The sequence below is a fragment of the Felis catus genome, chromosome D2, assembly GCF_018350175.1.
Source record: "Felis catus isolate Fca126 chromosome D2, F.catus_Fca126_mat1.0, whole genome shotgun sequence".
Classification (NCBI taxonomy): domain Eukaryota; kingdom Metazoa; phylum Chordata; class Mammalia; order Carnivora; family Felidae; genus Felis; species Felis catus.
Window position 1 is genome coordinate 3,750,845 of NC_058378.1, and position 22,728 is coordinate 3,773,572.

Consider the following 22,728-nt stretch of genomic DNA (forward strand, 5'->3'; position numbering starts at 1 on the left):
CATGTCATTAAATACTCTTCAAGAAACACCATTTTAATGGTTGTTTAATATTATTCCATGTGGACATACTATGATTTATTTACCTCTTTCCATGTTACTGAACATCTAGTTTATTTTGCAAGTGGCATTTGGAAGAAGTCATTGCTCTTTTTTTTTTAATTTTTAAATTTTTTATTTATTTTTGAGAGAGAGACAGAGTGCAAGCAGGGGGGTGGGGGTAGAGAGAGAGGTAGACACAGAATCCGAAGCAGGCTCCAGGCTCTGAGCTATTAGCACAGAGCCCGGCGCAGGGCTCAAACCCACAAACTGTGAGATCATGACCTGAGCCAAAGTCAGACACTTAACTGACTAAGCCACCCAGGTGCCCCAGAAGTCATTGCTCTTAACCTGAGATCCTTAGAACCTAGGACTGTCCTAAAATTAAAAATCATTAGTCAGATTCCCAAGAGTCCTTTTTATGGAGACACGGTCCATCATTTCCTCCCAAATTTTCAAAACATTATTTATACCAGAGGAGGATAAATCTAGCTATAAGTTATAGCAGCAAATGCTATACATCTGAAGTCTTTATTTTTCTTTCTAAATGACTTATACCAATCAAGTAAATTTGCTAGTATCCTAACAGGTGCTATGTATCCTAACACACCTCTCCTGTGTGTTTCTCATTCACTCTCTTGCTACCTGCACACATACAACACCTCTGACATCAGGTATGTGTGCTCACCGCTCTGGAGATTCTCTGCAGCACCAGCTGGATGTCCTATAGTTCAGTTCCATTCTCACACCCACCAGCCTTGGTGTAGACCCCACAGACCCCACAAGTGAAGCTCGGTCCCACAAGACTGCCTCCCACTTGAGATGCCAACTGAAAATAGCAGGTCCTGGGGTGCCTGGGTGGCTCAGTCGGTTAAGATCCCAACTCCTGATTTCAGCTCAGGTCATGACCTCACAGTTTGTGAGATCCAGCCCTGCATGGGCTCTGCACTGACAACATGGAGGCTGCTTGGGATTCTCTCTCTCCCCCTCTCTCTGCCCCTCCCTCACTTGCGCTTTCTCTCTCTCTCTCTCTCTCTCTCTCTCTCTCTCTCTCTCTCAAAATAAATAAATAAACATTAAAAAAAATAAAATAGTAGGTCTTCAGGTTACCCACAACTTCTGTCGGGCTTGGTTACGAACAGGAGGTTCCCATGATTCCCCATTGTTTCAATCAGTCACTGTAACAGCTCACAGAACTCAGGGAAACAGGTAGGTTTACAATAAAGCATATGATAAAGGACGCACGTGAAGGGGCAGATAAAGAGATACAGAGGGCGGGGTCTGAAAGGGTCTCAGTGCAAGGGCTTCTGTCCCCATGGCGTTCAGGTACACCACCCACCGGGAAGGTAGCTGTGCCCACCACCTGGAAGCTCTCCAAACCGCAGATTATGGGGATTTTATGGAGGCTTTGTCGCGTAAAAGGCATGATCAACTATTAATTCCATTTCCAGCCCCGTTGCCCTCCCCAGACAATGGGCAGTGAGCCTGCAGCTTCCAAGCTTCTAATCAGGGCTTGGTCTTCCTGGTGACCAACACCATCCTGGAGCTCACCAAGACTCACCTCATTGGAAAAGAAGACATTACTCTCATCCAGGAATCCCAAGGGATTTAGCAGCTCAGTGTCAGATACTCCTATCACTCAGGAACTAGGTCTTAGACCTTCTTTGTCAGGAAATGGGGTCCAAGACTAAGTGTTAGGACAAAACATTGTCATAGCACCCCTATTTACAAGGGGTTTTAGGAGCTCAGTGTAAGCAGCCAGGGTCAGCAGATAACATGTATATATTTCTTACTGTTTCTCTTTACTTATCCAAATGTGTACAAGTACAGTATATATACGTGTTCATGCATACTTCTTTAGAATGTACCCAGCATGTAAATGTTTTGAAAATAGCAGGTATGCCAAAACACTTGGCAATTTTTATGGCCAACTCTATTGCTTTACGTTTTAGGGTGATGGTGAGTACCTACTTGTCCATTATAACATTTAGTCACCAGAATAATCCTCTTGTCTTTCAACAGGTTACAGGTGAGAAGGCAAGGCTTTTTCCTTGTCCGAATTCAGTCAAAAAGTACTCAAGGATGTGGAAAGGGGGTTTCTCATTTTGAATTCATGGTGTTCCTTGCCCAGTGCTCTCATGAAGAAGGGATAAAGGATATTTTCAGGAAGGACAAATAGAAACACTTGCACTGAGAAGATTTAATTTTAGCCCAGACTGTGCACATAGTCCTCTATTTCCCTGCCCCCATTGTACCACTATTATCTCAGCCATGGGACAGATATAAAAAGTTGGGAAACCCTCAAAATTCCCTAGTAAAATGTTAGTTCTTCCTGTGGTTTTAGGCGTAAACTTACAAATACCTAATACCTAAATATTAATGTAGAATATACTAGACTGTCCTTGCTTCCCGTAAGTCACAAACTTTAGAGAGGTTTAAGGATTACACTGGATTTTTTAAATTATCCAAACTGAAGGGAGGCCATAGAGTGAAATGGTTAGGAATACATGTTATCAGAAGTTTGGGTCTGAATCTTCTGACCCTTCTTCTGGTTGTACAATCTTGGACACAAATTGTTTGATCTCCCCAAGCCCCATTATCTGTATCAATAAAATGTGGATAATCAGTAAGTGTTATTATGGGATAAATGGAAGTAATGCACAGAAAAGCATTTGGCTGGGGAAATCTCAACTTTTAAGTGGTGAGCATTATCATTGCATTAGCGGAACAAAATACCACAGATGAGGTGGTTTAGAAGTGTATTTTCCCACAGTTCTGGAGGCTAGAGGTCCAAGATCGAGGAGACATCAGGGTTGGTTTCTGGTGATGACTTTCTTCCTGGCTCATACATGGCCACCTTCTCTCTGTGTCCTCACATGGGGGTGGGGCAACACAGAGCTAGACAGAGACAGAGAGACAGGGACCTCTCTGGTCTCTGCTTCTAAGGTCACTAATCCTTTTGGATCAGGGTCCTACCCTATGACCTCATTTAACCTGAATGATCTCCATAGTGGCCTTCTGTCTAAATACAGCCACATCAGGGGTTTGTGCCTTAACATACGAGTGTAGGGAAGACACAATTCAGCCCATAGCAACTGTTCATGACCACTGTCAGTAATGCCATTTGTAAATGAGAAAGAGTTACAGATATTCCTGTGTTTGTATTTTCACAGAATTTAGCTTTTCCTAAATTTATCATTTGTGAACATCCCAAAACCTTCCTCTTTCACGAATATGGTGCCTTCTCTAAAAGTATACTTTTTTTTTATTTTTTATTTTTTTTAATTTACATCCAAATTAGTTAGTATATAGTGAAGCAATGATTTAAGTAGATTCCTGAATGCCCCTTACCCATTTAGCCCATCTCCCCTCCCACAACCCCACCAGCAACCCTCTGTTTGTTCTCCATATTTAGGAGTCTCTTTTGTTTTGTCCCCCTCCCTGTTTTTATATTATTTCTGTTTCCCTTCCCTTATGTTCATCTGTTTTGTCTCTTAAAGTCCTCATAGGAGTGAAGTCACATGATTTTTGTCTTTCTATGACTAATTTCACTTAGCATAATACCCTCCAGTTCCATCCACGTAGTTGCAAATGGCAAGATTTCATTCTTTTTGATTGCTGAGTAATACTCCAGTGTGTGTGTATGTGTGTGTGTGTGTGTGTGTGTGTGTGTGTGTGTGTGTGTGTGTGTATATACCACATTTTTTTTATCCATTCATCCATTGATGGACATTTGGGCTCTTTCCATACTTTGGCTATTGTTGATAGTGCTGCTATAAACATGGGGGTGCATGTGTCCCTTCGAAACAGCACACCTGCATTCCGTGGATAAATGCCTAGTAGTGCAACTGCTGGGTCATAGGGTAGTTCTATTTTTAGTTTTTTGAGAAACCTCCATACCGTTTTCCAGAGTGGCTGCACCAGCTTGCATTGCCACCAACAATGCAAAAGAGATCCTCTTTCTCTGCATCCTTGCCAACATCTGTTGTTGCCTGAGTTGTTAATGTGAGCCATTCTGACAGGTGTGAGGTGGTATCTAATTGTGGTTTTGATGTGTATTTACCTGATGGTGAATGATATTGAGCATCTTTTCATGTGTCTGTTGGCCATCTGGATGTCTTCTTTGGAGAAGTGTCTATTCATGTCTTTGGCCCATTTCTTCACTGGATTATTTGTTTTTTGGGTGTTGAGTTTGATAAGTTCTTTGTAGATTTTGGATACTAACCCTTTATCTGATAACGTGATTTGCAAATATCTTCTCCCATTCTGTCCGTTGCCTTTTAGTTTTGCTGATTGTTTCCTTTGCTGTGCAGAAGCTTTTTATTTGGATAAGGTCCCAGTAGTTCATTTTTGCTTTTGTTTCTGTTGCCTCCGGACATGTGTTCAATAAGAAATTGCTGTGGGCAAGATCAAAGAGGTTTTTGCCTGATTTCTTCTCGAGGATTTTGATGGCTTCCTGTCTTACATTGAGGTCTTTATCCACTTTGAGTTTATTTTTGTGTATGGTGTAACAAAGCGGTCCAGGTTCATTCTTCTGCATGACGCTGTCCAGTTTTCCCAGAACCACTTGCTGAAAAGACTGTCTTTATTCCATGGGATATTCTTTCCTGCTTTGTCAAAGATTAGTTGGCCATATGTTTGTGCGTCCATTTCTAGTTCTCTATTCTGTTCCATTGATCTGAGTGTCTGTTCTTGTGCCAGTACCATACTGTCTTGATGATTACAGCTTTGTAGTATGGCCTGAAGTCTGGGATTGTGATGCCTCCTGCTTTGGTTTTCTTTTTCAAGATCGCTTTGGTTATTCGGGGTCTTTTCTGGTTCCATACAAATTTTAGGATTGTTTGTTCTAGGTCTGTGAAAAATGCTGGTGTTATTTTGATAGGGATCATGTTGAATATGTAGATTGCTTTGGGTAGTATCGACATTTTAATAATATTTGTTCTTCCTATCCAAGAGCATGGAATCTTTTTCCATTTCTTCCATGTCTTAAAGTTTACATTTTTTAACAACAGCACTAACATACTTTCTGTAGGCAGAATACTCCCTCCACCAAGAGATGTCCATGTCCTCAATCCCAGAGTCTGTGAATACATTACTTTGCATGGTAAGGGGTCCCCAGAAGTTTTGTAAACTAAGGATTTGAGATGGATGGCTTACCCTGGATTATCTGAGTGGGCTCAATGTAATCACAGGGGTCCTTATAGGTAAGAGGAGGCAGGACAGCCAGGGTGAGGGAAATGCAGATTGAGAAGGACTCCAGGGGCCACTGAGGCCTTTGAAGATGAAAGAGGACCAAGGCCACGGAGCGCAGGCCGTCAGCTTGGTGAAGCTGGAAAAGGCAAGAAAACAGATTTGTCTCCAGAGCCCCCAGAAAGAAAGGAATGCGGACCTGCCCACGTCTTCATTCTAGCCCAGGAAAACCCACTCTGACCTACACAAGGTAACATACGTTTGTATTATGTGAGCCACTGATTTATAGAAACAACAGGAAATAATACAACATCCACATTTCCTTTTCGTTAAAGGGTAGAGGCTGCTGTCTCTGCTTCTACACACTTTAACATTTTATTATTTGTTTAAATGTCTATTTATTTTGAGATAGAGAGAGAGATAGAGAGTGTGGGGGGGGGGGGCAGAGAGAGAGGGAGAGAGGGAATCCCAAGTAGGCTCCAGCTGTCAGAACAGAGCCTGATGTGGGGCTCGAACTCGCGAACCGTGAGATGGTGACCTGAGCCGAGATCAAGAGCCAGATGCTTAACCAACTGAGCCCCCCAGGTGCCCCTAACATATTATTTCAAATGCTGTTTTTTCTCCTCCTTCAGCAATACCATAGTCATTTTTATCTTCTTCAAATAGTTTCTCATTACTCTAAGAGTGAGAACCCAATATAGAAGACGTGACTGTGATAGTGTGCCCTTTGACGTAGGCTGATCCTTTTATTCAGAAATCTTTTATTTCATTTCTACTATTTGCTAGCCTGTATTCTAGAAACTTGGGGGAAATTATCTCTAGTCTCGAAAGGGTAGTTACCTGGTTTCTGTTGGAGATTTTATTCTTGTTATGGAGAGAGACTTGGGTATGAATTTCAGCCATGCTTGGATAGAAAGTCTGGCTCTTCCTTATAGTAGTTGAGTTATTCTCTTTAAGTCTTCATTTCTTTATCTGAAAAGCAGAAATGACAGTATCTATTTCATGGATCATTTAAAAGGTTTTAAAAAAGATAGTGGAAACAAAGCAGCTAGTACAAGAGACCAATGCAGAGAAACTATCCTAAAGAGAGTAATGCCTCTCTTCCATGAAAACACAGCAAACCATAGTTGGCTTATTACATTTCTTCTTGATGGATTCTTCTTTACCTGTTTAGATGCAGCTCCTTTATGGTCTCAAGAAAGAAGAGTGTAATGTTTCTTTCCAGTTGTGTGTGTCTGTGTGTGGGTGTAGGATCATGTATGACTATTCAAGATCGCCTATGTAACATTAGTCACTAAGTCAAAGTACCTTTTAACATGCTTAGGAAATGGCATTTCCAAGACATGATCTTTTGGTTTGTGGGCTCATTTTTGTTTGTTTCTTTCTGTATTTAGATATTTTAACAAACTTATCAATCATTTCTTCTATTGAAATAAAACAGCTTTAGCCTTAAAGTATACTTTTTAATTGTATGTAAAATAAAAAGACAGGGGTCATTTAATGGTATAGTCAAACATAATTATTTTTTTTCTCAGCTCTGGTACTGCATTTTAAGCTAAAAAGATCCCTATAGGCTCTTCATATCAGCAGAATGTTTTTACATCAAATATTGTATGGTGTGTCTATTTTTCTCAAATAATCTTTGCTTTTTTAAATTAGTTCTGTAAATTTGTAGCCTTATCATATAACCAAAAGTATGGATATCTAATAAGACAGTTTGCTCTTTAATACTGTAATTTGTAGTATTGTCATGTAAACAAAAGTATGGATATTTAATAAGACAGTTTTACCATATTTCCAATGTTGTTTCATTACTACTTAAATTCTTCTATTTGCAGGAAAAATGTGTATTTCCCAGTACATTATTTGATAGTCCCTATGTGATACACCATATGAAAACAATTTTCTTTTGTAATCTAGGCCTAGGAAACTTTATTTTTAAATTCTGTGGCATTGATATTCTTCCTCCTTTTGATGGTAGTAACAATGTTACTAATACTTTCCCACTCTTCCTTGAGAGTTCCAGAAGCTCTGAGTCCTGTTTGAAGTAGTGAAGTCACCACGTATTCAATATTTTACACATATTTGCCCATCGTATGTAGTTCACTATGTGTGATTACTGCCGTGTTATTGATGAGAAACTTTAGCTCGAGGGTGCCTGGGTGGCCAGGCAGTTAAGCGTCCAACTTTGGCTCAGGTCATGATCTCATGGTTCCTGAGTTCGAGCCCCGCATCCGGCTCTAGGCTGACAGCTGAGAGCCTGGAGCCTGCTTCTGATTCTCTGTCTCCCTCTCTCTCTGCCCCTCCCCTGCTCATGCGCGCGCTCTCTCTCTCTCTCTCTCTCTCTCTCTCTCTCTCTCTCTCTGTCTCAAAAATAAATAAACATTAAAAAAAAAGAAAATTGAAAAAAGAAGCTTTAGCTCAGAAAAGATACCTAACCTGTGTAAGGTCACACAGTGTACATGGGTTATTACTGGGAATTTGACCTAGATCCTACCTCCACAGCTTGTGCTTAAACTTTTTCTTGCCCATTTCACAACTGCAGCATTTTTGTTGGTCTTTAAAGGTCCTGTCTTAAGCTACTTTGTGGAGAGAGTTGGCGTTTAATAGACACAAATGAATTAAAATAGTGTTTATTCTGTTTAATATGGGAGGAAAGAGACCAAGCTAAAGGTCATAATCATTGCCTTGCAAAGCCTCTAAATGTATCAGTTTGCTGCCACAAGATTAACACAAAATGCTGGCAGTCCCAGTGAAAAGAAACAATATTGCATTCTTAGCTTCTATTGTCCCAGTTACTCTTTACAGAGAAACTTGAGTTCATTAAATGTTCCTAATGGGAATACGTGTTACTATGGATACAAAGCCAAACTTCAGCTGATGTGTAGAAGATTATTCTTCTGATTATTTCCCCATCACCATTGTGGTAAAAGTGCCAATGTCATCATTTTCTTGGCTAAAAGACTTAGTTAAAAACAAGGATATGCTATAGTAATCTGAGGGGCAGTTTTCAAAGCCAATAGTTACATGCCGTCATTTCCTTAATTCAGTTACCTTTCAGCACACATGCACACAAAATGTATGTTTTAGATACAAGCAATTAAAAACATTCAAAGGCTAATTAAATCAACATCAAAGCTAAATTAGAAAACTATTAAAAGAACCTCAAAAGATTCGTTCTCTCTTGCTGTCTAGCTAAGAAAATAAACTGTACATGTAAGTACAATTCTTGCAGAGCAAAAAGCTAAGAAATAAAAAACAGATTTTTTTTATATAACATACTTAATAATTTATTTTTCAAAAGAGCATGTGAATATATTGTATTCCTCTAAATTCCATCTAATGAAGAAACTGTAGCATATTTCTTCCAAGCCTTTTTAAAATCAAAGCCTACTTTTTTTTTTAACTGAATATCTATAAACCCTTTAGTAAAATCAGATTAAGTTCTTATGTCAGATTATCTTTTTGCTCTTAAACAGTACTTTATGGAAAGAACCAATCATTTATCTGGCATATAAACTAAGAGGAACACAGAGGAAATTAACAATAGTAGAAATACTATGAATCTCCAAAGTCATCCCAAATAGTTTTTAGAATTATGAAATGATTTCAGAGTCACTATTTTCCTAATATCAATATTTAAAAAAAATCTGTTAAGAGAAGTATTCTTGATCTTAACAGGAACATGCATTTGTTTTGTACTATGGTTTTTAAAGGCTTAAACTATATTATCTTGTTTAAATTATGGGGATAAAATAGAGTGGATTATTTTCTTTTCTTTCTTTTCTTTTCTTTTCTTTTCTTTTTATTTAGGGGGTGTGAGGGTTTGGTAACAATTTCAGTCTGAATCAACATTTATTGAACACCTACTGTGTAGAAATCACAGTGCTTCTAAAGAATTAATTTATCAGTAAAGCATATATGAAAATAATATCAATAGAAAAACAGCATAAAAAGGTATGTGTTTGTGTGTGTTTTCATGAGGAACTAATCATTTTTTTTGGCATCAGCAAAGGAACAACGTAGACCTGGTATTTCAAATATTTTGAAAGTTGTCTGCAATAGAATCATTGGAGAATATATGTCATTTACCGTCATTATGATACATTTCAAAAACGCTATTTAATACATTAGACCATGAAGAATATATAAAAATAAGAAAAACACAATGATTGCTTTCAAGGTTTTAGAGTCAAGTGTATGTTTTCTAATCAGACTAAGCTCCTGTAATCCTAAGTATGACAGTAATTATTTCTTTGATGTATTTATCAGTAGTAATTAGAGATGTGATTGGAGTTTGGAACATTCAGGTAGAGGCAGAGTCAAAAGCAGAGGCCAACGGGCACTGACAGGAGGGCAGGTGACTGGGATTGAACCCCTGACTTTAAAGAGCGTGGTCAGACTGGGGATGACCAATGTAGGATCAAATCCTTTCAGCCCATTTTGTTTGGAGTCCCACCTTACAGACATGTTCCTGCAGGCAGACTCAGGGCAAGGAGTTCTTATACGTCTACACAGTCTCTGCATTCTATCTTCACTCCTCTAATCTCTCCGTCTTTTGTTTTAACATCGGGTTTTTCAGCCTCATCACTATCCAGTTTGGACTTGATAACCGTTGCTGTGGGTGCCTGTCCTGTTCATCATGGGGTGTTTCTCGGCATCCCTGGCCTCTACTCTGTTCCAGCAGCAGGTCCCCTATCTCCCCACCCTCTGCAATTTTTACCACCAAAAATGTCTCCAGATGGGCAGAAACAATCATAGTCAAGAACTACTGTTTCAACTCCTTGGACCATTATTCAGAAAGTCCTTTCTGAGAACCTGATACAATGTAGGCAATAGATTCATTGTGTGGAAGGAAGAAACAGATTGATGTGGAGACACCAGGGGCTTCCTGCGTGAAAACACAGCACAGAATTAATTATTGAAAGTCAAGGGAAGAAGGAAAACAATCCAAACCAAATTTGATCTTGAAAAAAACATGGAGTCAAGTTGAAGTTAATAGTGTTTCGAACACCGCTTAGTCTTCTGGAATGCCTTGCACTTCATGGCGGAGGTCTGAGGGAACAGAAGGCTATGTGAGGAGATTCTGGGCTGACCCATACTTTCTTGTTTGAGCTTTACCATTAAGTGGTTCTGTCTTCTTCTCTGTCTTCAAACTTGTGAATCTCAAGGAGGTGTCTCACATTCCCTCACCTGAGGCATCACTTCTGGAACTTCTTGGCTCACTGAAGGCAAAGGTGGTGCCCATAGAACAGGTTCTCTCCTACAAAATGAGAGAAAAAGAATGTCAGTGGGTGAAAGGAAATGAGGCACTATGCCCCCAGGTGCATAGGAAGATTATAATGTCTTTAAGTAAAACCCTTGCCAAATCAATCCACCATCCAGCTTGTAATTTCCTCCATCCCTGTGGGTCTCCTCCCAGTGCTTGTGTGGCCTCACCCAGAAGGGGACTGAGGGGTACTGGGATATCCGCCCTCAAAGTTGTGCCTCCCACACTATCCTCTTACCCATTTTGTCAATGCCACTTTCCTTCTATCCTTCCGTAGTTGTCTTTTTCTGTTATGTGCTTCCTAACTGTCCTAAATAAAGAATACAGTATACACACACACACACACACACACACACACACACACACACACACACACACACAATTCTGCAAATACTCAAAAAAGATAAAAAACGGATTTCCTTAATGGAATTTAAATTAGAGCTGCTTCCAAATTTCTGCCTTTGAAGTAATGAAAACCTAACTTTGGTAGAAGACCATGACAGAGCTCTGAGTCCTTATACACGTGCCATGAAAGTGTGCAAGCCAAGGAATCCTGTGGTATCAGGTGCACTGTTTGTCCGTGGATCAGAAAGTCGAAGTGAACGTTACCCTGGTGATTAAACCATATGGGTGTCTTCCATTTATTTTGTGACTTCCCAGTATTTATTTCACGTTGTTGGATTAGACATATCACAATTCTTTTCCAGCTTTTGTCAGGTATAATTGGCAAATAAAATTATTAAAGGATGTACAGCATGGTGATTTGATATGCGTATATATTGTGAAGTGACTGACCACAATCAAGTTACCGAGTACATCACCTTACGTGGTCGTAGTTACCCTCCGTTAACTCACGTGTGTGTTTGCTGACAACATGGAAAACCTACTCTCCGCAGACCCCAAGTGTCCAAGGCAGTGACCAACTAGTCACCATGGTGTCCCCCGGAGCCTCAGAACTTCATCGTCCTGTAACTGCAAGTCAGTCCCTTTGACCAGGGCCTCCCCATCACCCCTGCCCCCCCAAGTCTGCTGTTGCCACGAGTTCTACTGTTTCTGCACGTAAGTGAGATCGTACAGGACTTGTCCTTCTTTGTCTGACTTATTCCATTTACCAAAATGCCCTACAGGCTCATCCATGTGTCCCTCACTTCATTTTCTACTTCAGGATTCTCTTGGGATTCCCTCTCTCTCTCTCTCTCGGATTCTCTCTCTCTCTCTCGGGATTCTCTTTTGCTCTCTCTCTCTCTCTCTCTCTCTCTCTCTCTACGCCCCTCCCCTGCTCATGCTAGCTCTCACACTCCCTCTTGCTGTAAAATAAAAAATAATAAAAATGAAAATGAAAAATATTTTCAAATATGTTCCCCTAGATGTACAGAATAATTATTTGTACTATTAATCACACTTCGGGGCTGCTTTTTTTCCCATTTCAGTAAAATTGTGACTGCACAAAACTGCAGTGTATGAAATGCAATAAGGTTGTAGTGGTTATTATAAAGTTATTGGGTATAAAAATAGAAAGATGAGATTTACATGGAACCCATCAGCATTATACACTGAGTATATATAAAATATATATATTGTATATATGTATATATATATACATATATATATGTATATACATATACATATACATATACATATACATATGTATATAAAATATATACAATATTTTCTCTCCACTTCTTTTTCCGGCAGATGAGTTAGAAGTTGTGCAGTTCAGTACCACAGATTTATGACCCAATTCCAATGCAGTTTTATTAAACTGCAGGGTGGTTAGGCAAATATTTTTAAAAACCAAGGCAAGAAACTAACACACACCATATTGAAAGAAGTTAGACCCTGGGGTGCCTGGGTGGCTCAGTCAGTTAAGCGTCTGACTTCAGCTCAGGTCACAATCTCATGGTCCATGAGTTCGAGCCCCGCGTCGGGCTCTGGGCTGATGGCTCAGAGCCTGGAGCCTGCTTCCGATTCTGTGTCTCCCTCTTTCTCTGCCCCTCCTCCGTTCATGCTCTCTCTCTGTCGCAAAAATAAACGTTAAAAAAAATTAAAAAAAAAAAAAGAAAGAAGTTAGACCCAAGAAGAGCAACCAAAAACAATTTTTTATTAAAACAATAAAAAAACAAAAACTCAAAATTAGGTATGTTACATATATGTATGTTTTATTACTATTATCATTATTATTATTATTATTATTATTATTATCCTTATTGTTATATAAAGATGTCCAAACCTGGCAGAGGAAAACTACATGAAATATTTAAATAGATAATTCAGTCCTGTGATTATTCTTTCATAATCATGCTTCCCCTTCTCATATAATCACATGGAAATACAATCAATTTATTTTATGGTTTATTTAAAGTGCTGATGGGGCACCTGGTTGGCCCAGTCAGTTGAGCATCTGACTTCGGCTCAGGTCATGATCTCACGGTTGGTGAGTTTGAGCCCTGCATGGGGCTCTGTGCTGACAGCTCAGAGCCTGGAACCAGCTTTGGATTTTGTGTCTCCCTCTCTCTCTGCCCCTCCCCCTGCTCACTCTCTGTCTCTCTCTGTCTCTCAAAAATGAATAAACATTAAAAAAATTTTTTTAAAAAGAAAAGAAACGCCAAATGAAATATGGTTAATTTCTGTATCAGTCTCATAACAAATATGGACTTAAGCACAATTGATACTGAATCGTGATATCTTATGTAGTAATAATGATGTTTGTGAAATAAGTATTTTATAATAGGAAACCTTGAAAAACTTTAGTCCAGATGTTAAAGTGGGATAAATTATTTTACAGAAAATTAACACTCATTGAATATCAATAGTGTAAGTAGGTATTTAGCTAGATATTTCTACGCATGTTAATTTTAGAGAATTTTAATGGCTGCTAAACTGATATCTTAAAGAATTATTTTACTGCAGTCTCTCTGGAATTTGTAAAGTGTATACATGTGATTTGTATTAGCATATACTTGTCGCTTTAAATTACAACACTGATCTTCCCATGTTTCCCAATACCTAAGGAAATACAAGGGTTCTAAAAGATTTGGTAAAGCACAGATTATCCCTGATGACGTCATTCATTGGCGTCTGGGCCTCGACCTTCCGTCATCACCTTGTAAAGTGTCAGAAGGAAAGCAGAGAAGCTTCAGAGTGGAAGTTTATTCCTTTACAATGAGCTTAAAATCAACCTTTACTTTCTCAAGTACTGCAAATAGGGACTGTAACTAATGTGGTCATTAATCAAGAACATAAAAAAGTTTAAAGGTGATATTGTAGATTAGGATTCCTTTTGTGAAAAAAAACAAAAAACAAAAAACGTTAAACCCAGGGCTGTTAGGTCCTTGGATTCCAGAGATAACAATGGTCAGCTGGGAAGATGAAAGTGTTTTTCATATTGGCGAACTCGGGTGGCAGCCGGCCAGGGTGCAGTTAGGAATCCTGGCTCTGCAGGACGGGCACAGGGACTCTGCCATTAGCCCTGCCCCCTGCTGACACCCTTCTCTGTTGACCTGGCCCCTGTTTGATTCTGACTCTTCCGGTTCAGGAATGGTGAGAAAGTAAGAGGCAAACTAAATGGGTAGCAGCAGGGTAGGGTTAAAAACTTGGTGGTGATAAGTCTCTTGTCTCTCTGAAATTTTTCAGGGCAAGCCAGAAAGCAGCCTGTTTCTAAGTTTTCGCTAAGACAGTGAAGGTTATCCATTCATTTATTTAATCCACACAGATATGTTGTTCACCCACGATGTGCTCACCGTGCTAGTAGGTCGGTGTTAATTGGCTATAGTTGGGATACAATAACACAACACAATTAGCATAGCCCTGATAAATAATCTGTAGCTCAATCGCCTTATATTTGATCTTAATTGGAATGCGTAAGAAAAGATCACACAGGTACTACATCCGAATACTTCTACAATGTGGATCTACCTTTTCTGCAAAGTGGTTACCCACTCATTCCCCATTTTCTCTGCTTTGTGAGTTATTTTTCTACACCGGATTTTTGTAAAGAGTCATTTGTGGATTAGTAACAGGTGCTACATTTCTCATTAAAGGGGGGATGATTGAAGGGGTGAGATTCTAACATTTGATACAGAAATGTGTCCTTTATGGCATATTTACTATGGCAGACATTATACGCCCAGTGGATATGAGTCACGCAGCAGTCTTCTCTCCAGCTTTATCTTTTCACTGGATGAATGGTCGCTTGCGGCCATGATTAAATTTGTTTTCTGTTTGTGGACATAACCCCTTCACCCAACCATTGATTACTTTCTTTTTTTGTTGTTGTTTTGTTTGGGTTTGTTTTAAACTTAGTTTTTATTTGAAACCGAATTTCACATAATTGACTTCTGTGCTTACCTGAAATTTTTGCCTCTTAAAATTTAGTTTCACACAATCAACAATATAAAGCAACTTTGCTCAGATTAAGATATAATTTTTGAAAATTAGTGGACCAGTTGTAATTTTTCCACGATTGTTCTCGTATTTAATGGTGCGTTACAGTTGTCTTTAGAATTCTCATGTTGAATAACCATAAATAGAGTGAGCATTCACTTGCAGAGATACATGAGTTCAGTAAATTATGGTGTGAATCTGTGTTAGGATTTGAACTGATCTTAGGTTTAAAGTTTTGTTGCTATTTCGTTTTCCTTCACTTCTTTAGTTTAGAGGTCAAAGGTCATACCAAAAAACACTGAAGCTTCTAGGTGTCATAACTTTCTGGACTTGAGACCATGGAGTTTCCAGAACCATTTAGATTGAAGAGAATTAGCTAGAAAGCACTGTTTCACCTTTGAAAGCGACAACTGTATAATTCCAGAGTCACTATGGAAGCAGGACAAATTTCCTAAGGGTGAACAAGCACAGGTAAACATCTTTGTGAGGAAATTCTTATGACTGTTAACCCCCAGGTTAGAGGGTGACATTGGTTCAAAGATTGTAGAACAATGAAAAAGAGAGAAAATGTGATCATTATTTAAAATACTTTGGAAAGTATATTTTTCATGGGTATTCAATTTGCAAAGATGAATGAGTTAAAATGAGCATAAGAGGGGCGCCTGGGTGGCGCAGTCGGTTAAGCGTCCAACTTCAGCCAGGTCACGATCTCGCGGTCCGGGAGTTCGAGCCCCGCGTCAGGCTCTGGGCTGATGGCTCAGAGCCTGGAGCCTGTTTCCGATTCTGTGCCTCCCTCTCTCTCTGCCCCTCCCCCGTTCACACTCTGTCTCTCTCTGTCCCAAAAATGAATAAATGTTGAAAAAAAAAATTTTTTTTTAAATTAAAAAATAAAAATAAAATAAAATGAGCATAAGAGAGGCTTGTATGGATAGAGCTATTTCAAACTGGGTTCATAAAAAGAATAACATTCTTATTCACACAACTTAATTTGTGTAGAAGAAAGGAAAACCCCTAGAGTAGACATTTGAGGATTGTCTGACCAGCATCCACCCAGTCTCTTCTGAGAACTTCTTAATTTTGTATCTGATGAACTCAGATAAAACCTGACATAGTCATCAAGGAGTGGTTATTGAAACCAGAGCAGTCTTTAATGTTTTCAAACTGGAAAATGGGGGGGGGGAGTTATTTGGTAGTAGGTGATTTTATTTTAACTTGTTTTTATTTTGAATTTACATCCAAATAAGTTAGCATACAGTGCAATAATGATTTCAGAAGTAGATTCCCTAGTGCCCCTTACCCATTTAGCCCATCCCCCCCACAGCCCCTCCAGTAACCTTCAGTTTGTTCTCCATATTTATTAGTCTCTTCTGTTTTGTCCCCCTCCCTGTTTTTGTGTTACTTTTGTTTTCCTTCCCTTATGTTCATCTGTTTTGTCTCTTAAAGTCCTCATATGAGTGAAGTCATAAGATTTTTGTCTTCCTCTTACTGACTAATTTCACTTAGCACCCTCCAGTTCCATCCACGTAGTTGCAAATGGCAAGATTTCATTCTTTTTTGATTACCAAGTAATACTCCATTGTATATACATATACCACATCTTCTTTGTCCATTCATCCATCGACGGACATTTGGGCTCTTTCCATACTTTGGCTATTGTTGATAGTGTCCTTCGCTCTGCAGAAGCTTTTTATTTTGATGAGGTCCCCGTAGTTCATTTTTGCTTTTGTTTCCCTTGCCTCCAGAGACGTGTTGAGTAAGAAGTTGCTGTGGCCAAAATCAAAGAGGGTTTTGCCTGCTTTCTCAAGGATTTTGATGACTCTGTGTCTTACATTTAGGTCTTTCATCCATTTTTTAGTTTATTTTTGTGTATGGTGCAAGAAAGTGGTCCAGGTTCATTTTTTGCCTGTCACTGTCCAGTTTTCCCAGTATCGCTTGCTGAAGAGACTGTCTTTATTCCACTGAATATTCTTTCCTGCTTTGCCCATACATTTGTGGGTCCATTTCTGGGTTCTCTGTTCTGTTCCATTGATCTCAGTGTCTGTCTTGTGCCAGTACCATACTGTCTTGATGATTACAGCTTTGTCGTATAGCTTCAAGTCCGGGATTGTGATACCTCCTGCTTTAGTTTTCTTTTTAAAGATTGCTTTGGCTACTCAGGGTATTTCTGGTTCCATACAAATTTTAGGATTGTTTGTTCTAGCTCTGTGAAGAAGGCTGGTGTTGTTTTGATAGGAATTGCGTTGAATATGTAGATTGCTTTGGATAGTATTGACATTTTAACATTATTTGTTCTTCCTATCCAGGAACATGGAATCTTTTTCTATTTATTTTTTGTGTGTCTTCTTCAATTTCTTTCACAAGCTTTCTATAGTTTTCAGTCTATAGATTTTTCACCCCTTTGGTTATATTTGTTCCTAGGTATTTTATGGTTTTTGGTGCAATTGTAAATGGGATCGATTCCTTGATATCTCTTTCTGTTGCTTCATTGTTGGTGTATAGGAATGCAACCGATTTCTGTGCATTGCCTTTATATCCTGCAACTTTGCTGAATTCGTGAATCAGCTCTAGCAGGTTTTTGGTAGAATCTGTAGGGTTTCCCACATAGAGTATCATGTCATCTGCAAAGAGTGAAAGTTTGACCTCCTCCTGGCCTATTTGGATGCCTTTTATTTCTTTGTGTTGTCTGATTGCAGAGGCTAAGACTTCCAATAGTATGTTGAATAACAGTGGTGAGAGTGGACATCCCTGTCTTGTTCCTGACCTTAGGAGGAAAGCTCTCAGTTTTTCCCCATTGAGGATGATATTAACGTTGGGTTGTTCATATATGGCTTTTATGATCTTGAGGTATGCTCCTTCTATCCCTACGTTCTTGAGAGTTTTTATCAAGAAAGGATGCTATATTTTGTCAAATGTTTTCTCTGCCTCTATTGAGAGGACCATATGGTTCCTGTCCTTTCTTTTATTGATGTGATGAATCACGTTAATTTTTTTGTGGATATTGAACCAGCCCTGCATCCCAGGTATAAATCCCACTTGGTCGTGGTGAATAATTTTTTTAATGTATTGTTGGTTCCGGTTGGCTAATATCTTGTTGAGGATTTTTGCCTCCATGTTCATCAGGGAAGTCGGTCTATAGTTCTCCTTTTTAGTGGGGTCCCTGTCTGGTTTTGGAATCAAGGTAATGCTGGCTCCATAGAAAGAGTTTGGAAGTTTTCATTCCATTTCTGTTTTTTGGAACACCTTCAAGAGAATAGGTGTTAACTCTTCCTTAAATGTTTGGTAGAATTCCCCTGGAAATGCATCTGGCCCTGGACTCTTGTTTGTTGGCAGATTTTTGATGACCAATTCGAGTTCCTTACTGGTTATGGGTCTGTTCAAATTTTCTATTTCTTCCTGTTTCAGTTTTGGTAGTGTGTATGTTTCTAGGAATTTGTCCATTTCTTCCAGATTTCCCATTTTATTGGCATATAATTGCTCATAATATTCTCTTATTATTGTTTTTATTTCTGCTGTGTTGGTTGTGATCTCTCCTCTTTCATTCTTGATTTTGTTTATTTGGGTCCATCCCTCTTTCTTTTTATCTCACTGGCTAGTGGTTTATTAATTTTGTTAATTCTTTCGAACAACCAGCTTCTGGTTTCATTGATCTGTTCTACTGTTTTTGTTTTTTTTTTTGTTTTTTTTTTGTTTTTTTGGTTTCAATAGCATTAATTTCTGCTCCAATCTTTATTATTTCCTGACTTCTGGTGGTTTGGGGTTTTATTTGCTGTTCTTTTTCCAGCTCCTTAATGCGTAAGGTTAGGTTGTGTATCTGAGATCTTTCTTCCTTCATTAGGAAGGCCCGGATTGCTATATACTTTCCTCTTATGACCGCCTTTGCTGTGTCCGAGGTTTTCAGTTGTGGTGTTATCATTTTCATTGACTTCCATGTACTTTTTAATTTCCTCTTTAACTGCTTGGTTAGCCCATTCATTCTTTAGTAGGATGTTCTTCAGTCTCCAAGTATTTGTTTCCTTTCCAAATTGTTTCTTGTGGTTGATTTCGAGTTTCATAGCATTGTGGTCTGAAAATACGCACGGTATGATCTTGACTTTTTGTACTTACTTAGGGCTGATTTGTGTCCCACTATATGGTCTATTCTGGAGAAAGTTCCATGTGCACTGGAGAAGAATGTATATTCTGCTCTTTAGGGTGAAATGTTCTGAATATATGTGTTAAGTCCATCTGGGCCAGTGTGTCATTCAAAGCCATTGTTTCCTTGTTGATTTTTTGATTAGATGATCTGTCCATTGCTGTGAGTGGGGTATTGAATTCTCCTACTATTATGGTATTACTATCGATGAGTTTCTTTATGTTTGTGATTGATTTATATATTTGGGTGCCCCCACAGTTGACATATAAATGTTTACAATTGTTAGGTCTTCTTGGTGGATAGACCCCTTGATTATGATATAATGCCCTTCTGCGTCTTTTGATACACTCTTTATTTTAAAGTCTAGATTGTCTGATATAAGTATGGCTACTCTGGCTTTCTTTTGTTGACCATTAGCATGATAGATGATTCTCCATCCCCTTATTTTCTTTTTTTTTAATTAACTTTATTTTTTATTTTTTAAAATTTAAATCCAAATTAGTTAGTATATAGTGAAGCATTGATTTCAGTAGATTCCTTAATGCCCCTTACCCATTTAGCCCATCCCCCTTCCCACAATGCCTCTCCATCCCCTTATTTTCAATCTGATGGTGTCTTTAGGTCTAAAGTGGGTCTTTTGTAAACAGCATATAGATGGATCTTGTTTTCTTATCCATTCTCTTATCCTATGTCTTTTGATTGGAGCATTGAGTCCACCGATGATTAGAGTACTGAAAGATATGAATTACTGCCGTTATGATGCTTGTAGGAGTTTCTGGTGGTGTTTTCTGGTCCTTTCTAATCTTTGTTGTTTTTGGTATGTATATATATATATATTTTTCATCTTTTCTCCCCTCAGAAAGTCCCCCTTAAAATTTTTTGCAGGGCTAGTTTCAAACTCCTTTAATTTTTGTTTGCCTGGGAAACTTTTTATCTCTCCCTCTATATTGAATGATAGCCTAGCTGGATAAAGAATTCTTGGCTGCATATTTTTCTGATTCAGCACATTGAATATATCCTGCCACTTCTTTCTGGCCTGCCAAGTTTCTGTGGATAGGTCTGCTGCAAACCTGATCTGTCTTCCCTTGCCGGTTAGGGACTACTTTTCCCTTGCTGCTTTCATGATTCTCTCCTTGCCTGAGTATTTTGTGAATTTGACTATGGTACGCCTTGTTGATGGTCGTTTTTTGTTGAATCTAATGGGGGTCCTCTGTGCTTCCTGGATTTTGATGTCTGTGTCTTTCCCCAGTTTAGAAAAGCTTTCTGCTATGATTTGCTCACATAACCCTTCTACCCCTATTTCTCTCCCTCCCTATTCTGGGACCCCTATTGTGGGAGGCCGGGCCCCAGTGCCGGGCTGAGACTGGGTCGAGCAATGGCTCCCTGTGGACTCAGCCAACCCGGTGGTTCCCCCTCCCATTCCCCCACTTTCATGGGCATACGAAAGCCTTGTCAAAGCTGAGAAAGTTAATTCCTGAAGCCTGTGGTCTGTGGGTGTTGGCAGTAATGTTACCTCCCCTTTTTCTACCCCCGGTCAAATAGAAACAAACATGGGAACTGTGTTTTGCTAGCAATCTTATCAACAAGGTCTTGCTGTGACCCGTTTAGAAAATTCACAAGGTACACAGAACTAAATGTTTTGGTTGGCAGGGATCATGTGAAACCTGTTTATTCTTAGAATGGCCTGACCCATAAGAGTCTTGATATAAAAGATTGTGTACAGCAACAATAAAGCCGTCACTTGGGCCATCAGCCCAGGGGACCCTCCGGTTCCCAAACTGTCTTCTCTTCTCTCTTTTTTTTCTTACATTCCCCTACCCTCAGGACCCTGATCTCGGTGTTTGTTGCACGGGTTGCAACACCCTATGATTCTCATGTTGTTCCATTTAATGAGTCACTGATTCTCTAATTCTTAAATCATGCTCTTTTGACTTAATCTCCTTCTTTTTCTCTGCTTCCTTATTCTCTGTAAGTTTGTCCTCTATATCGCTGATTCTCTGTTCTGCCTCATCCATCCTTGTGGCCACAGCATCCATCCGTGATTACAGCTCAGTTATAGCATTTTTAATTTCATTCTGGGTATTTTTTTACCTCTTTCATCTACACAGAATGGGATTCTAATCTATTTTCAACTTGAGCTAGTATTCTTATTATCGTGATTCTAAATTCCGGTTCAGACACGTTGCTTGTATCTGTGTTGGTTAAATCCCTGGCTGTCGTTTCTTCATACTCTTTCTTTTGGGGTGAATTCTTTCGTTTTGTCATTTTGAAAGGAGAAAAGGAGTTAATGAGGTAGAAAAATTAAAACTTAAAAAAAACACACACACAAAAATCTAACAAATGATGCTAGATCCTAGGTGTGTTTGGGTCTGGGTGTTGAAAGTTGTTTGACAGATTAGAGAAAAAAAGGGAGAAACAAAAGGAAATCATTTGAGAATTTGAAAAAATGAATACACTGAAGTAGACTAAAATGAGATGATGGGAGTAAAATAGAATTTGAAAATTTTACATAAAAGTAAAGAATATAGTAGAAAAAATTAAAATATGTTTAATAAAAATTAAAAATAAAAATGAATTTTTTCTCTTTCTGTATTCAAGAAAAAGAAAAGAAGCAAAAAAGACAAAAAAGAGAAATAAAACAAAGAAATCGTTTGAAAATTTGAAAAAGTGAATACACAGTAGTAGACTAAAAATGAAAGTAAAATGGAATTTGAAAAAATTTACATAAAATCAAATAATACAGTAAAAAAATTTTACGAAAAATATTTTAATAGAAATTGAAAGTAAAAATGAAGTGTTTCTCTTTCTGCATTCAAGAAAAAGAAAAGAAACATAAAAGAGAAAAAAGAAAAAGAAAAAAGAAGGAAATCGTTTGAAAATTTGAAAAGGTGAATACACTGATGTAGAGTAAAATAAAATGATGGAAGTAAAATAGAATTTGAAAAAATTTACACAAAATTAAAAAAATATAGTAATAAAAATTAAAGAAAAATATTTAATAAAAATTAAAAATAAGAATGAAATTTTCTCTTTCTGTATTCAAGAAAAAGAAGTGTAAAAGAGAAAAAAAAAGAAAGAAAATTGAATACATGGACCTGCTAACAGATTGAAATAGGACTGAAATGACTTCATTTTCCCCTAGAAGTCAGACTCTGAAGCGCTTTATAGTCCATAAACTAAGCCGTCCGTGAGACTTGTGTTCAAGGAGGGAGGTTGGCCCAGGTGGGCGGGGCTCAGTGTAATGGCTCCGTCCTCCACCAGGTGGCGCTGCTCGCCTTCTGGGGTGGAGTGTTGCGGCGCTCTTGGGTGCGTATGCGCATGCGCGGCAGAAGTGCAAATGGCGTCAGCCACCTACCCGGTCTGTTCTCCCTCTTCAGCCCTCGGCAACTACCCGCTTTCTCACTGTCCGTGACCAGGCCCCAGGGCAGCACTTCTCTCCCGAGTTCTGTCTCAGACGTGGCTGTTTTCCCGGCCCCTTACTTCTGAAGGACCGCGGCTTTTACCCGTTCTGCCCTCTGCGGGAGGGTCTCACCCAGCAATGGCTGAATGAGCAATGGCTGAGTGTGGGCCGCACCCAGGAACGCTTGCGGGAGCCCGCTGCTGCCGGTGCCCGAGACTGCAGCCGGGTGACAGCCCGCCCCAGAAAAGGTTCGCGAGATAGTGTAGCAGCAGCGTGTCAGGGATTATGGAAAATCACAACACGCATCTGGCACCAGGC

The 22,728-nt window shown here is 39.0% G+C and overlaps 1 protein-coding gene and 1 long non-coding RNA gene across 9 annotated transcripts in view; one reads left to right on the forward strand and one right to left on the reverse strand.

Annotated features, from left to right (window-relative positions):
* Positions 1-22,728, forward strand: part of PCDH15 (protocadherin related 15) — a 1,549,353-nt gene that overhangs the window by 1,426,702 nt on the left and 99,923 nt on the right. The window lies entirely within an intron of this gene.
* On the reverse strand, positions 5,822-12,441 carry LOC123380976. The gene is made up of 3 exons (XR_006587469.1): positions 12,314-12,441; positions 10,348-10,489; positions 5,822-6,198 (listed from the first exon to the last, which is right to left on the reverse strand). It is a non-coding gene; the product is annotated as an uncharacterized LOC123380976 (long non-coding RNA).